Genomic DNA, 17,050 nt, shown 5'->3' with positions numbered 1-17,050 from the left:
TCCTGATGAGAAAGATAATACTTACTTTGACAGCTGCTGGTAAGGCCTGCTAAAGTAACACACATGGAATGGGGCTACCGTGAATGAGCTGGAAGGGCTGTTAATATGAAAACAGATTTAGAAAGCACATGTCTGAGTGTTCTTTCAACTCTGTGCCTCCTGGTAAGTAACTGAAATGCCTTAAGTGGGCCAGGTATAAGGAACAGCTCTATCTATCAATTTTTGTTTTAGATAAAGATCAAATATTTAACAGAGAGAAAATTTGTTATTATAATGCCAACTAAAACTTGTCACTTGCCATCTGCCTCTGCAAGGATTAGGTCACCAGCCACTGCAGTCGTTGACCTGCTTACCCTGAAAGGAGTTCAGGGTGGAGATCAGAAATGAGGTACTCTGTGCTTCGGGAAAAACTGGCAGAACAGGTCTTCCCATAATTAGATATTTTCAGGATATTTTATGAGCCCGATTTCTTGCATCTCCTCACATCTAGAAAAGCACTAAAATCATTACCAGAGACATCTGCTCCTCGTGACCAGCAGCAACCTTCTTGTGACCAGCAGTAACCTTCTGCCAAAATATGTGCCTGGTTGCATGTATCCCTCTTCACCAAAATCACATACATATACTGACCTCTTTGGAGCAGTTCCTCAGAGCTATCTGAGAGGCTGTCTCCCAGGCTATAGTCTTCATTTTGCCCCCAATAAAACTTAACTCACAATTCTCATGTTGTGCATCTTTTTTTCAGTCGACATGAAGAAGAGAACAAACCTGATGATAATTGGAAACAGATACTCTAGCTTAGCATCAGAGAAGCAGTACGGAACGGAATGGTGTACTGGAGTAGGGGCAGCTCCAGTCAAATGGTAACACCCAGGAATTCAGGCCACAGTTTTGTAAGAGCAGCAAGAAATCTCAATTATTATGGGATATTTCTTAGCTCAAGCAATTAATTAAGCGTCCAAGCCAACGAATCAAAACACATCTACCATTTCTTTGTGACCTCTGACTTAGGCCATGATGTTTTGGATGTGCTCTGTGGGTGGCAACCGCTTGTTGGTGACACTCATCAGGAGTTGCTTATCACGGTTTGATGCCTTACTTACTGGCATGAGTAGAAGATGAAGTGTCAGCGGTCATGTTTGCTTATCAGACTGGGATTGCTGGTAGTCAACGAAGAGAATGAATAAGTAATATTTGTGGCTCTGCCGTCAGACATTGGACGTTTTGCTTTGCCCATCACACTTTGCTTTGTTCATCATACTGTGTGAATGGGGGAAGAAAGAGTTCTGGATATGTTCAGGAAGCTTTGTATTGTAGTAGAAAATAGACGCCTCTGGAGTCATATAGACGTAGATTTGAATCTCAGCTGCACTGCTTAAGAGCTAACTGACCATGGATCATTTGCTTAACATCTCTGAGCTTCAGTTTCCTCATTTATAAAAAGAGAAGACCGGGTGCAGAAGGAACCAGGCTCCTTTAATCTTCCTGCCCTGCCATCTTTAGGATGTGGCTTTCTGTCCCTAGGTTGCAAGCTGGCTGTTGCATCTACAAGCATTGCTTCTGAATTCCAGGCAGGAAGAAGGGGGGAGAATGAAGGTTAAAAGGCACATGTCAGCTGTGTCTCTTTTATCAAAATTCAGCAGTTTTCCTTGAAGTCACCTCTAGCAGACTTTTGTTTACTGGCCATATTCGCCACCTCTGACCGCAAGGGAACTTGGGAAATAAATTTTTTTTAGCCCATAACATTTCCACTTACTCATACAGCAGAGTTGTACTATGAATGGGAGATTGGCTCCTGGCTTAAAAAAACCCAGCAGTATCTGCTAAAGTGCTCAATAATCCTGGATATTATGTTTATAATACTTTTAATCTCAGCTAGTCTCTCTCCTTTGTCATTACATCCAAAGTGCTGGGCATATGGCACGCGCGTGTGTGTATATTCAGTGTGCTTTCTTGCTCATTTAACTGGTACACCAGAAGTATTTTCTCCCCACTGAGATTTAATAAAAGGCTAAAAATTAAAAAAAAAAAAAAGAAAGAAAAAAGAAAGGGCACTTTTTACGTAAGGAACTATGCCAAGAAAGTACCTTTGGGTTTTCTTTTTATTGAAGATTCTTACGATAACCAAAATCATTATGATAATAGTTAAAAATTTACTGAGCATTTATGGTGTGCCAGAGACTGTGCAAAGTTATTTCTATTCATTATAACCAGCATAAAAACTTATAAGGTAGACTGCTTAAAACCACACAGCTAATACACAGTGGAGCCAATATTTGAATGTGAATCTGTCTGATTCCAAACTGCTCTTTATCACCTGTCAGATTGCGAGATATTCCTCACCTACTTCTGGAGGCTCTTTCCAATTTTATTCTAAAGCCCAAATCTTGGCCTCACATTTGGCCAATACCACAGTAATAATTGCTGTAGGTTAAGACTCATCACATTAGTGGGACAAAGTTTGATGAGAAACAGGATATATGCATATTTAAAAAATATCTCCACACGAGATACTTATTAATTATAAAGAGAATAACAGGGGCTTCCCTGGTGGCACAGTCATTGAGAATCCACCTGCCAATGCAGGGGACACGGCTTCGAGCCCTGGTCTGGGAAGATCCCACATGCCCCAGAGCAACTAAGCCCATGTGTCACAACTACTGAACCCACGTGCCACAACTACTGACGCCTGCATGCCTAGAGCCCTTGCTCCACAAGAGAAGCCACCGCAACGAGAAGCCCACGCACTGCAATGAAGAGTAGCCCCCGCTCGCCGCAACTAGAGAAAACCCGCGCACAGCAAGGAAGACCTGACACAGCCAAAAATAAAATTAAAAAAAAAAGAGAGTAACAGTAACTTTACAGTGGTGAAATCAGGCTCACAACACCGTAACCAAGTAATCAAAGTTAACGTCACTAGTAATGAGATACACCAACATCACATGACTCCTCAAATGACACCCTGAGAAGGACACAGCATCACTTCTGTAGTATTCTTTCCAAAAATGCATAAGCTAAATTTAATCATGAGGACCTCAGACACACCCAGCTTGAAGGATATTCTACAAAGTAACTGGCCAATATTCCCCCAAAGTATCAATGTCAAAGAAAGACAAAGAAAAGCTGAGGAACTGTCTTAGCCTGAAGAAGACAGAAAATATGACAACTAGATGCAATATATGATCCTGGATTGGATCAAGGACCATAAAAAATCATTAGTGTGACAACTAGGGAAATTTGAATAGATCTATATATCAGTTAATAGTATGGTATCCAAGTAAATTTTCTGTTTTTCATAATTGTACTATCATTACATAATTGTGTACATTTGGAAACTAGGTGAAGGATATATGATAACTGATTTTTGTTTCCTGGTGACTTTTTCTTGCATCTTTTTATAAGTCTGAAATTATTTTAAAATGACAAATTTAAAAAAACAAAACCCTTATCTATCCCAGTTCACCTGGTAAAGGTGTTTACTTATCAAAATTATGTCTGAACTACAAGTCAGTGGACTGCAAGTACATCTCCACCAGCTTTCTCATCTGCTCGGCATTCTGTGTTCTGTCTCTAAGAGGATGCCCTGCTCTATGTCCAGATGGTACCATGCTCAATGGTGCCAGATATAAGAGAGAACTATTTACACCCTAGATAGCATACATTTGTATATTCATTATGACAATTTTCTGGCAAATGAGAGAAAAATATTTTGTGCTAACACAATCAATATATTGTGACAGTTTACCATCATATGGAAGTAAAGTGTCTTGGGAAGGGCACTTTTTTTCTAATTCATAGTATGGGTTAGCAGTAGCCCTGCACTCCATTCCCTTCAAAGTCATCAGCAGGGTACAACCTCTCTTCTAGATTAGCTCTAGTCATAGGCCATCTCCTGAAGGAGGGATATCCCCTTTCCTCATCTCTCCTTCAGCTACAAAATAGAACTTTCTCTTAGATTTTAAAATGTCCTGGGGTGCGACATCCCCAGGTTGGTGGTGGGAAGACTACACTGACCAGCCAACGTGTAAAGAGGAAATGCAGCAGGAGCAGTTAGACCTCAGAGTTGTAAGATGGATAGGTGATTCTCAAACTTTTCCCCAAAGGTTCCTGAATAGCAGAGAAGAGTTATATCAGGTAGGATGCTTTGGGCTGCAAGTAACAGAAAGCCCAGTTCAGACTAGCTTACACTGTGAAGAAATTTATAAACAGGCAATCCAGAGGTCAAAAGGGCTCCAGGCCCAATGTCATAAGGGCTGCACTCCATTTCTTTGATATTCTCTTGGTTCAGTATTCCTTTGTGTATCAGTTTTGTCTCCAGACCAGGGTCCTCACTGTTAATAAATGGCTTACAGGAACAAGTAGGGACACACATTTCTTTGTTCATGTTCTGTAGGAGAAAAAGACCTTTTACCCATTGTACCACAGAAACGTTTCCCTTCAGTCTGACTGGGCCAACTTAGGTCACATATCCACTCCTCTGCCAGTAACACTCCCCAAGAAAGAGCTGTGCCGTGAATGATTGAAGTCTGAGCTCCTAAAGCATGCAATGGCAAGGTTGTGGGATTCCCATGAGCGGTTTAGAGTAAGCAAGATAGACTCCCAGAGCTGGGGATGAGGTTAAATTTCTTTGAGTAATAGGCCTTCTAAAGAAAGAATGGATACCTGAACAAAAATCAGGGCTTTGTCAGGGAAAGGAATGGGGACAATTGACATGGGGAAGTGAATTCCTGCCCCTTGTGAATCAAGAATGTTGGTCCAACATGACCTACAAATAGGATGTTTCTTTGTATGTCTTCTTCCTTTTTAAATGGGTTATACCACTATGGAAAATAACAGGGAGGGTCCTCAAAATATTAAAAATAGAGCCATCATATGATCCAGCAATCTCACTGGGATATATATTTGGGTATATATCCAAAGAAGTTGAATGCAGGATCTCAAAGAGATATTTTCACACCCGTGTTCATGACAGCACTATTCACAATAACCAAGAGGTAGAAGCAACACAAATGTACATCAATGGATGAAGAGATAAACAAAATTTGGTTTATAGGAATATTATTATCCACCCATAAAAAGGAAGGAAATCCTATCACAAGCTACAACATGGATGAACCTTGAGGACCTTATGCTAAGTGAAATAAGCCAGTTGCAAAAAGACAAATATTGTATGCATCACAAAAGACCATCACATTGCAGGATGCAATGACATTTCACAAATGTTAATATTTTCTCTTCTACCACATTTCATTTAATTTAAAAAATCCTTTTCCTGCTTTATCTTAAAAATCATATACATTTCTTGTTCTATTCCATAATTCTGGACTGGGTTTATCTAGAATGAATCTCCTCTTCCAATTTTGTCAGAAATTGGTTACTTTAAGAAGGTATTTATCCTGTGGCATCCAGAAACCCCTGGCACTTAAGCCACATTTGAGAAGCAAGGTATGGAATCCAGAGGAATGGATTTTCTGGAAGACAATCCCTCTAGTTAAGTGAATTGTAATGCAGCCATATGATAGTCTATTAGCCATGAAAAAGACTTATGAAGAGTCTACTTTTTAAATGGGGGAAATACTTACTTTACAATAATAAGTAAAAAAGAAAAAAGAGAATGCAATGCCGACCATGACTATAAAAGAAAGAAGTTACAGTAACAATAGTGGGAATCTGAAACACATATATAGGAAGACACCCCAAAAGAAACCGATGAAAATGTTAACAGTGGTAGCCTTTGGCTGGTGCATCTTCAGGAGAGTTTTTCTTTGAACTTTCAAGTTTCTTGTTTTTGTTTGTTTGTTTGTTCCATAATTTACAACACATCTAGAATGTTTAGTAAAGGAAAAGTGAACTGGGGTAAACACAAAAATTGTGGGTCCAAGGGTCTCACTTATGAAAACATAAACATTATAACCACTATTTTGGCTGTCAGAGGAATTATACCACCTCCCACATCCCTGCTTTTTTATTTTTAATGTGTTTTTGACAGTTGAGGTCAATATAAAAATACCACTGTATACATAAAAATAAAAATAAAGATAGATCCAAAATTAAGTTGTTCAGTTTTCTCTGTGATTTAACTCCTTGGCCATTTAACATTTTATATCTGAGTAATGACAAACTATTCCTATTAACATTGCAAGTAAATTAATTTAGAACAAAATTAAATTCTTGGTTGTTTGAAAAAGGATTAAAAGTCTTTCATCTAAAAATATGAAATTATTGTTCAAAGGGATATAATTTGAAAATCTGTAAGCACATTTATGTGTAAAAAAGTCATTTCCTTTTTTTTTTTCTTTTTTTTGCTGTACGCGTGCCTCTCACTGTTGTGGCCTCTCCCGTTGTGGAGCATAGGCTCCGGACGCGCAGGCTCAGTGGCCATGGCTCACGGGCCCAGCCGCTCCGCGGCATGTGGGATCTTCCCAGACCAGGGCACGAAGCCGTGTCCCCTGCATCAGCAGGCAGACTCTCAACCACTGCGCCACCTGGGAAGCCCAAGTCACTTCCTTTTAACTCTCCCTTACATGACGCATGTACTAAAATCTGAGAAAGTGCCTGGGTTTGTTCCATTTAAATGCTTTTTAATAGTGTTGTCATTCTGTTTCTGGCAAGCAAAGCTTTACATAAGCCTAAAGATGCAGAAATTCTAAGATTAGAATAATTTAGATTCTGTCCTTGGGACACACTGTTTGTCTAGTGTAAGATGATGGAATGTCCCTGCAGGTGAGTCAGCTCTCGGCTCAGACTACAGACTCTGCTAAGACACTAGTCCCTGGATCTCATCCACTCGTGATCTCCATCAATGTGGTTACAGGGCCACTCTGAGCTAGAATCTGCAGCTGCTGCTCTCCCCTGCCCAGGAGCACCTGCCCTGCAGCGACTGGAGCTTGGTCTACCCATGTGTGTCCTAGTCAGGTGGTGTTGGTCTGCCTCTTACTACTGCGGGCCTTTGGGTCAATCAGTGACTTAATTTTTGAGGCAGGAAAACTTACTGAGAATCAATTTTTCATATTCTCTATATCCTGTGCTCACCACTCCCTTTCTCAGCAAAAGACTCATGGTATTTCTTGCCTTGGGGTTTTTTTTGCACAAGGAAAGCAGACATTTCCATGGAGCACTTTTTGTTTTGTTAAAGTTCAAACTCTGCTAGACTCTTCTACACATTCTTTCTTTTTTAAAAAAATATTTATTTATTTATTTGGTTGTGTTGGGTCTTAGTTTTGGCATGTGGGCTCCTTAGTTGTGGCTCGAGGACTCCTTAATTGTGGCATGCCAACTCTTAGTTGTGGCATGCATGTGGGATCGAGTTCCCTGACCAGGGATTGAACCTGGGCCCCAGCATTGGGAATGCAGAGTCTTATTAACCACTGTGCCACCAGGGAAGTCCCCTACGGATTCTTAGAAGGAGAAAGGGAGACTCTTCGAGGGCAGCAAGAAGGAAAAGACAAACATAGCTGTCACTAAAAATGGGGGTCTGTGGGTGAGAGGATTCCTGAGATCTGAGTAGCCTCGGTGCAGTGGCCGGAGGAGGAAGCTAGTGCTCAGAGAGGATGGCTATGAGGTGGGATGTACCTTGACCTGCCCCAACCTCTCAAAGATCCTCGACATCGCAAGTCACACAGAAGCCATGGAGTGGCTCACTCCAGAGGAAACTTTTCTAGTACAGAAAATGGGGATCCAGCAGATATACATGCAGCTGGAAGAGAGGGGACAGGACAGGCCCTCTCCATGCGTTAGCACACTGGGCAAGAACTAGAATCCCGAGTCAGGTCCCTGAATGGCTGAGATGTCATTTCCTGCCATTCTAGTGGAGTCATGCTAGGAGTTAGTTTTAATTAAATTTAAGAAAATAAAGTAACTGGACATTTCTTACTCATTTGAGTTTGTGTACATTCCTGCTATGTCTGTCTGAGCTCCTATTTCTTCATCACATCCTGGAGATCAAACACTTGCCTCATAGCATCACTGTAAGGATCAAGCCAGGTTAACATGTGAGGGCCTGGGAGAGTGCCTGGGTATACTTAGTAGGTGCTCAACTGCTGTTGATTCTCTAAAAAAATTTTTTTCCTTCTCTCCAAGATGGGACTGCCAGAATGAATGGCAGAAGTTGGTATGGGGACCTACGGAAGGCCTTGGGCTAGGGAAGGTAGAGGGGCAATGTTTTTAACAGTAATAATAGTGATAGTTACTTTTTTTTTTTTTTTTTTGTCTATTAATTGGGGACTTTTTTTTACTGAGGTATAAGTTGATTTACAATATTATACATTTCAGGTATACAGTACAGTGATTCATAATTTTTAAAGATTATACTCCATTTATAGTTATTATAAAATATTGGCTATAGTTCCTGTGCTGTACAATATATCCTTGTAGCTTATTTATTTTATACACAGTAGTTTGTATCTCTTACTCCTCTACCCCTGTCTTGTCCCTCTCCCCTTCCCTCTCCTCACTGGTAACCACTAGTTTTTTCCTTATATATGTGAGTCTGTTTCTTTTTTGTTATATTCACTAGTTTGTTTCATTTTTCAGATTCCACATATAAGTGATATCATACAGTATTTGTCTTTCTCTGTCTGACTTATTTCACTAACCTAATACCCTCTAGGCTCATCCACGTGGTTGCAAATGGCAAATTTTCATTCTTTTTTATGGCTGAGTAGTATTCCATTCCATCCGCACAGCACATCTTCTTTATCCATAATGATAGCTAGTATTTATTAAGAACCTATAATGGGCCAGGCATTCCTGGACTATAAATCTTGTCAATGGTTTTTCATCTGTTCTGCAGAGCTCTAAGATTCCATAGACTCTTAGAATCTTAGATTCCACAGAATCTTAGGGTTGGATTCCATTCCAACCCCAAGTTCCTGAGGGTCTCAGGAACTGCAGTGAAGAGCCAAAGGGAGACCAATGAGTTCACATGCAGGGCTGCTTCCTCTACTTCAACTAGATCAGTTTTGCTTTTACCTGTTTAATATGTTGATCCTCTACATGAGATCTTGTTTGAAAAGTAGTATGTCTCTTAAAAATGTTGGAAAACTTCTACAGAGATATTGGATCAATATGGCAATATTAACGAACACATGTTCAACCAGCCTTCCTCCCTGATCTAAACCCTAAAACTAACCTAAAAGATATATATATATATATATGTAGATATATAGATATTTGGAGGTCATGTTGACTTACAAGATGAATTGCTCTAAATGGATCAAAGTTTCTGCAGAAATTGCTGAAAGACAGAAAGTAGAACTGGGATAACACTGAAGGAGGGATCCACCGCCCAACACTGAAGAAGAGGGCACCTGTAAGTTGTGAGTCAGGTTTCAGTACTGCTCCAAGCTTGGAGAAAGTGAATACAGGGACGGGAGGCAGTCCCAAACGAACATTCAGTGTGATTTTGGTAGCATTACAGCAGTAGGAACAATCAGGCAGTTCTCCTCCTTCCACCTGTGCTATGCAGCAAACAGCAAAGGCAATTCCAATGGGACCCCCAGGGCATTATAAGCAGGATAGTAACCAAGAGGTGTGTGTACCCCAAAAGAAAGTGGGAGTTCCCGTGCCCAGAAGACGAGTTACTGATCCACTCAGTCTGGTAGCATGTCCTGCCTCTCCCCTATAACCACAGGAAGCAGAAACATTGAACAGATAAGCACTCAGACATACAGGAAAGGCTAAGAGACAACTGAAAATGCAAACAGAAGGACAACCGAGAATCACCAAACATTTGAAGAAAAACAAAGAGGAGTCCCAGAAGGAAAGAATGGAGGGAACGGAGAAGAGGAAATATTCAAAAAACAGCAGAATAAAACAGCTCATTGTCAATGACAGATATGACACCTCCAATGAAAGGCCCCATGGGTGCTTCTTAGAATGAATATAAAAACAAACAAACAAACAAACCCCAGATCACGTCTAGACACTTGATGGTAACATTTCAGAAAAGCTCCATTAGTAACTTGCTTTTCTGTTTCTAGTCAGTCTCCTAAAATTTGGTCACTTTATTGGACAAAGAAATTTTTTTGGTATTGTGTGCCAAGATGATTTGAGTCGGCATATTTTTTAGCAAAGGAACCTGATACTCTTGGTTGACTGACACAGCCAGTAGTTGAGCCCCATGCTGGATAGTGTGAAGATGTGGCAAGAAGAGGCTGGATAGGCTAAATTTATAGTCATTGAATATAGATGTTTCTTTTTGTCCCAAATGATCTGTTTGGTACTTAATCTGCCTAGTTACTTATTGCCCCACAATGAGTAATCAGAACAAATGAAATAAAACAACCCATTTCGGATCTGTCCCAAACACTCCTACAAATATCCCCTAAATATCCACTCATTTGAATGGTTTTTTTTTTTTAACATCTCCACAAATTGTACATCCCAACTGTGCTCAGAATTATTGTTAATCAAGTTCAGAATTAAAAACGTATTTTAGACATTCTACTGAAATATTTCCTTCAACTTAGAAATAATTCATTAGAATTTTGAATGCCTTTTAAGTGTTTGTGGTTTGGGCCCTACATCATGTGTGATTTTATGAGTTCTTTTTGGAGAGCCAGCTTTTCTCCCTCATTCTTCTCATCCTCTCATCATATTTGTTCAGATCTTCATCGAACATCTAATATGAACTGAAGATGGTCGATTCAGTCCCAAGTCTTTCGTCTTTTTCCATTAGGTGCAAGAGCAGTCCTTAGGACTGAGGAGTTTACAAAAATGAGTAAAGCACAGTTCCTGTAAACCCAGAAATGTTTAAAATCTAGTAAATAAATGTGAGAAATGTATAAAAGCCAATGAGGATTCTCTCCCTCAGGAGAGGAGAAGATCATATTTGTTATGATCTAGGCCATGCTCATGTTATTTTTCTACATGGGTCTCTCCTGTAAGATTGTAATAAGAACTACCATTTACTGGTACCTTCTGTACCCAAGAGAAGCTGGCGTTTGATGACCTAGACGGGTGGGATGGGGGGAGGAGTGGGAGGGAGGTCCAAGAGGGAGGGGGTTTATGTATACATAGAGCTGATTCACTTCGCTGTACAGCAGTAACTAACACAACACTGTAAAGCAACTATACTCCAATAACAAAAAAAAAAAAAAAGAAAGAAGCATCAGACTCAGAAAGGTCCGTTGACCTCGTCCAGTGTCACAAACTTCTAAGTGACAGAGCCTGGAATTGACATGTCTACTTGACCATAAAGCCCTATTTATTTTTCCCCCAGCTTAAACATACTCTTTCCTCTGTCTTGAGCATACATTCTATGTTCCCACCTCTCCCTTTACTATGGTCCATTCTCCTACTTTAGAAAAGAAAGGCATACACTCACTTATCTGGAATCTTCTTATGGTGCATTGTCCCAAGATGTAAAAATCTCCTGGTTACCTAAGAAAGGGACAATTCAAATGACTGGGGAAGCCTCCTTGAATAATTAATCAAAGCACATAAAAAAACTGCCCCATGCCTGTCTTCCTTATACATATTTCTGATAAGAGCAAAATGTTGCTTTAGAACCAGGGTATTTGGGCTGATGTTGGGATATTCTGAATTAAATCAGAATGGGTAGTGGGGGTGACTGTACTTCTGCCCTTTTTGGACTGCAATCAAAGAATGCAATGTCCTTGAAAATTCTATGAGAGCAAAGCAAACACAGCTGAAAAAAATTTTTAAAGGAAAGCAATTCTTTTCAGATATTTCAAAAATACTCATCCTGGCACTTGTCATTAGCTAGAAAGGAAAGCACCTTCAAATAGCCTATGAACGGTGGTGGTAGCGATGCCGATTATTTTTCAGTGTAACTGGATTTTTTTAGGAATACTAACTTTTTAAAGATACTGATTAACACCCACAGGTAAGATTTTTACAAGATTTTTCTCAGATTAGTTGTATATCATCCAATAAGGGAGCTAAACCCTATTTCATCAAATCTAGATCATGAGATATTTATTCTGATTATAGTACACTCCCATTTTATTTCATCTTCTGAATTATTTACTTTTTACTATCTCCTAATAACAACACGTGAATTTGCTAGCTGCTGGACCAATTAGTTATTAGCTATGTGACAGGGATGGGCTATGTGCTCATCAGCTGGGCTGCTTCTTCCTGAGTGTGCAGGAAAACCACATTTCCCTTTCTCCCCTGCAGTTAGATTGAGGCCACATGCCTGGGTTCCTATCACAGGAACATGAGCAGAAGTAATGGACACCACTTTCCAGGCCTCGTTATAAACTCCCCCAGCACCATTATTCAAGCTCTCTTTCCCTTCTTCTGGGCCCATGGAGTTCAATATTGCAGATTACCAGATGAAAGGAAACAAGCTGCTATTTTGAAGACAGCTGCCCCGGAGTCACCCTACTTTCACTGGGGCTATGAAATGAATGACAAATAAAACAGTGTGGGGCTTCCCTGGTGGTGCAGTGGTTAAGAATCCGCCTGCCAGTACAGGGGACACGGGTTCGAGCCCTGGTCCAGGAAGATCCCACATGCCACAGAGCAACTAAGCCCGTGCTCCACAACTACTGAGCCTGCGCTCTAGAGCACGCGACCACAACTACTGAGCCCGCGTGTCACAACTACTGAAGCCCGTGTGCCTAGAGCCCATGCTCTGCAACAAGAGAAGCCACCACAATGAGAAGCCCGTGCACCGCAGTGAAGGGTAGCCCTCGCTCGCCGTAACTAGAGAAAGCATGCGAGCAGCAGCAAAAATAAAATAAATAAATTTATTTTAAAAAAAATTAAGAAAGAAAAACAGTGTGGAGTTATCTTTTTTTTACAGCGGCTAGCTTTAATTACCCTGATTAATATAAACAGTGTATACTTTTATTAAGCATTTCAGATTTTGAATCATGTATTGTACATTTCCTAAAGAATATCATACCTGCTCTCATAGGTCTTGATTCATACATAACTTCTACTCTTAGCTGGGTACTACATTGTATTACTGCAAATTAAGTAATGAAAAATGTATTACTTTGTTTCAATGAACTAATGTAAAATTAATTATATGAGAGTTGTATCATTTTAATCTTGATTGCTTTTAGAAATATATTGTACAGCATGGATTCTATAACTTACTTCTCAGTGTTTTTGATACTATTCCTTAAAAGAAATATTAACACATCTGAACTGAAAAATAAAATAAGACTTTTTTTGACAGAAAATAAGTCGGATTTTAGTGATTAGCTTGCAAATGAGGACTGGCATTGTCAATTAGGTCATATGGCTTTGTCATTTGTGGTCTGGTTGACCACAGGATAGGACCACTTTCCACGCATTCAATGAAGGAAAGCTTTAAGTTTTGACACAACTATATTTAAAACATGTGATAAGTTTGTAAAAAATACTGTATAAATGTATAAATTTGCAGGCCCCTTTACTGTATAAACGTATAAATTTGCAGGCCCCTTTACGTCTCTAATATTCTATAACTCTGTGACTAAAGACTCAGAAATATTCTTTTAGATGACTGAAAACAAAAGTATCCAAATACGCATTTCCTCTTTTTCCCCTTTCTCGTTCCCCTTCTTCCCTCCCAATATCACCAAGGCTCTGTTGGCAAAGAGCAAAGATTGTATGTTTTGAGGGATTTATTAAAATTGGTCTCATTATGTATCAATTAATTACAGTAATTCATTGGCTTCCCTCAACCAAAAAATAATCAAACTATTCATGACATCATTATTCTCTCAGTAATTGAAATCTGAAAAGCATATAATAAAGATAATATTTTCTAAAATAAAAAGATGACATTGGCACGATCCTGCTTCCTCCTTCTGAGGAAGCTAGAATCTTGAAATAGCTCATCAGAAACAGAAGTCTTTAGAATACAAAAGTTGACCAGAAAGGCTATAATTGTTGTTACAAAATATGTATGTGAGGTCCACTAGCACTGCCTTGTGCTATTTATAAAACAATGCAAGATATGATGTATAAATAGTACTATTTTGGTTTTAAATATTTCCATTTTGGTAACAGAATGTTGTGGTTTTTCATATTTGCAGTGAGAAAAGGTCCTGAAATATTAATGCTGTGTTTTTCTTTCTTGCCCCACACTTCCGTGTAGTTACATGTATCCATGTTGACTTGTGGACAACTGAGATTGTTAGATCATGGATTCAAAGAGAAAGAGACATTTAATATTCAATTGACTGACTTCCACAAAAGGGCAGAGTGGGGAGGGAGCCCATGTGAGATGGTTGCTGACCAACCCTGGAGAGCTATGTGGAAGGGAGGCCAGTGACTGCAGCCCATCCCCACCATTCAAGTGAGCATGCCTCTTTGTGTAGAAGAGCCACAGGTGCTACTGTCATCACTGTCAGGTCATCACAGCACCTGCCCTCGGCCTCTTAGCTCATCCAGGTGAAGGATGTCCACCTGTGTCCTACGACTTTGGTAGCCGCCCACCTGAACTGCTGTCTGTTAATTTTACCCTTGTTAACAGGACACAAAACATCTTTTCAAAATAGTGTGAGAGCCTTCACCACCAGAGGACATCGAAAATGAAGAAGAAAGAGAAGCCACAGTTTTGGCACTTGGAAGAGTCTGGACTGGGAAACCCACCTCTGGTGTATGTGTGTGTGTATATATATTTACATGTATATATTTATACTGGAGAAGTATTAGGGTCTTAAGACTAAATGAGATGGCATATAGGAAAATGCACAGTACTAATTCATCTATACATCCAATTAATAAAATTTTATTGAATACCTAATGAATATTTATTGAGCACCTACTATGTGCCATGCACTGTCCTAGGTACTAGGGACATAGTAAACAAGATGGATGAGGTCTCTGTCTCATAAGCTTGCACTGTGGTGGGGGAAGACATAGTGTAAACAGATAAATAAGGTAATTTCAGTTATTGTAAGTGTCAGGAAGAAAGTAAAGGAGGCCAACTGGATTGAAAGTGACTGGTTGGAGGGTGAAGGGAGCAACTGCAGGGAAGGTGGGCAAAGACAGCCTCTTTGGGGAGGGTAACATTGAATAATGAGGTGGACTTAGTCATGCAGAGACATTTGGAAGGAACAGATAGAGGGAACATAAAGTGCAGAAGCTCTCAGGCACATAGTAGTTTAGCATATTTTAGAAAGATGGCAAAAGATGCAACCTCTGCAGACTCAGGAGTGGGGAGCCTCCTTCACTAAGATGATGGGGTCTTACAGCTGACACAGAGTAAGTGCTTAATAAAGAAATGTGTCTTTGCTCTGACACATTACATTAGAAAATGTTTACTACAAATTTTAAAAAAGTTTATAACGAAAAGCTTCCCCTGCCCACAACTCCAGCCCTGCTTCCCAGAAGCAATCACCCTTATAATTTACTTTTGGTTCTTTTGCCATATCTTTGAATATAGCATGCTCCTAATGTTATCTCTTCATGTATCAATTATAGATATTATCTATTTACTTCCTACAATGACAGAGAAGCATTTAGCCAAGAGAATTATGGTTATTTTTCTGCCTCTACTGGTTACCTTTGCACCTATAAATAATAAACTTCTATGTCTTGTCCTTCACATCTTGACTCCCAGATCATGAGACTGAGATATTATAGACCTAATTCTTTCTGCTGCTTCTCTTCCTCCACTTTTCCCTCCATGTCTCTGCTGGGCACAGCCTCCTATGCCCTATAAACTCTAGTAGTTCAACTCTTTTTAGCAGTTATACAAGGCTCTTCATGCTCTAGGTCCCACCTACCTTTTTCATCTCCTGACATTATCCACTTTCGCTATACTCACAGTTTTACAGAACTATGTACTTACAGTTTTTGTAAACTTTTGTGTGCTCTTGTCTTTTTTCTCATTGCCTCATATGTTTTCATTGCCGGGAAGGGCTTCCCTCTGCAATTCACTGGCAAATCCCATTCATTCATTTTAGCCTACATGCCACTTTATGAGATCTTCCTTGCTGGATGCCATTTATTAATTAAATACAAAAAATATTTATCCAATGGCTGTTATATGCAAGGCACTGTTCTAGGTGTCAGGGCTACAGTGGTCCTAGACAGACATTCATGAGCTTGCATTCCAGTGACTTAATAAGCAGACGATGAAAATAACCACCATAATGAAACACACGATGCGTCAGGACTTTACTAAATAACTCACAAATGCTATTTTAATCCTCACACCTTTATGGGACTTTAAGAAGTTAAATATCTTTCCTGAGGTCACTTCCTGTAAGTGGCTGAGCTTATATTCAAATTCAGATCTGCCTAACTTCAGAGGTGTCACTCTTAAATCATACTCATTCTGCAGCTATTACTCCTTGTACACTTCTACCATAACATTTGTCATACTGTTTTGAAATTGTGCATGGCGTTCCCTATATAAACCACAGGACATAAAAGAATTATTTGTGTCACTATTTTTCCAATTTTCTCAGGATGGTACAGAAGTAATACCGTTCTAGAGACACAGGAGTGAAATTAATGCATTACATACAGTGGGTGCCTTAGGGATTAACTCTTGAAATCTCAGACTGAGAAAGGCTTGCTCTAAACTGAAGACGTCTTAAGGGTAGAGATACCTGCTGCATAATGGGTGCTCGATAAATGTTCATTGAACCTGTTATTCAAATCTTTGTAATCAATACATATCGAGTTTTGGGATTGTAAAACTGTTTGTCCTGCGTTTGAAGGTGGCTTTGCAGCAGGAGCTAGGCACTCAGGCTTTTTAATAGAATTCCAAGGGTGTTCAGTCCAAACTTTAAGAGGCAGTAGAATGCAGTGGTTAATTGCACAGACTCTACAGTCAAACTACCCAGATTCCAATTCCAATTCCATTGTTTACTGTTTATACAACAAATTATTATTTAACATGTGCCAGCCACTTTTATAAGTACTTTACAAACATTACCTGAACTAAACCTAACACCTCCACGTAGCAGATACCTTTACTACTCCTCAATAGTGCCATGTCTCAGTTTTCTCCTCAGTTAAATGCAGGATACTAATAACAAAATATAGGGTATGTAGGATTGAATGAGTGTAAAGTGCTTAGAATAGCATCTGGCACATAAAAAGTTAGCTATTACTACCAGTAGACGCT

At 39.6% G+C, this 17,050-nt stretch overlaps 1 protein-coding gene across 3 annotated transcripts in view; it reads right to left on the bottom strand.

The window, feature by feature from the left end:
• The window catches only part of PANK1 (pantothenate kinase 1), a 110,908-nt gene that overhangs the window by 87,784 nt on the left and 6,074 nt on the right, over positions 1-17,050 (bottom strand). The gene's annotated exons all lie outside the window — the stretch shown is intronic.

Source organism: Globicephala melas, chromosome 16, assembly GCF_963455315.2.
Source record: "Globicephala melas chromosome 16, mGloMel1.2, whole genome shotgun sequence".
NCBI classification, from domain to species: Eukaryota; Metazoa; Chordata; class Mammalia; order Artiodactyla; family Delphinidae; genus Globicephala; species Globicephala melas.
Note: the sequence above shows the minus strand (reverse complement) of the source record. Positions and strands in the feature narration are given on the sequence as shown.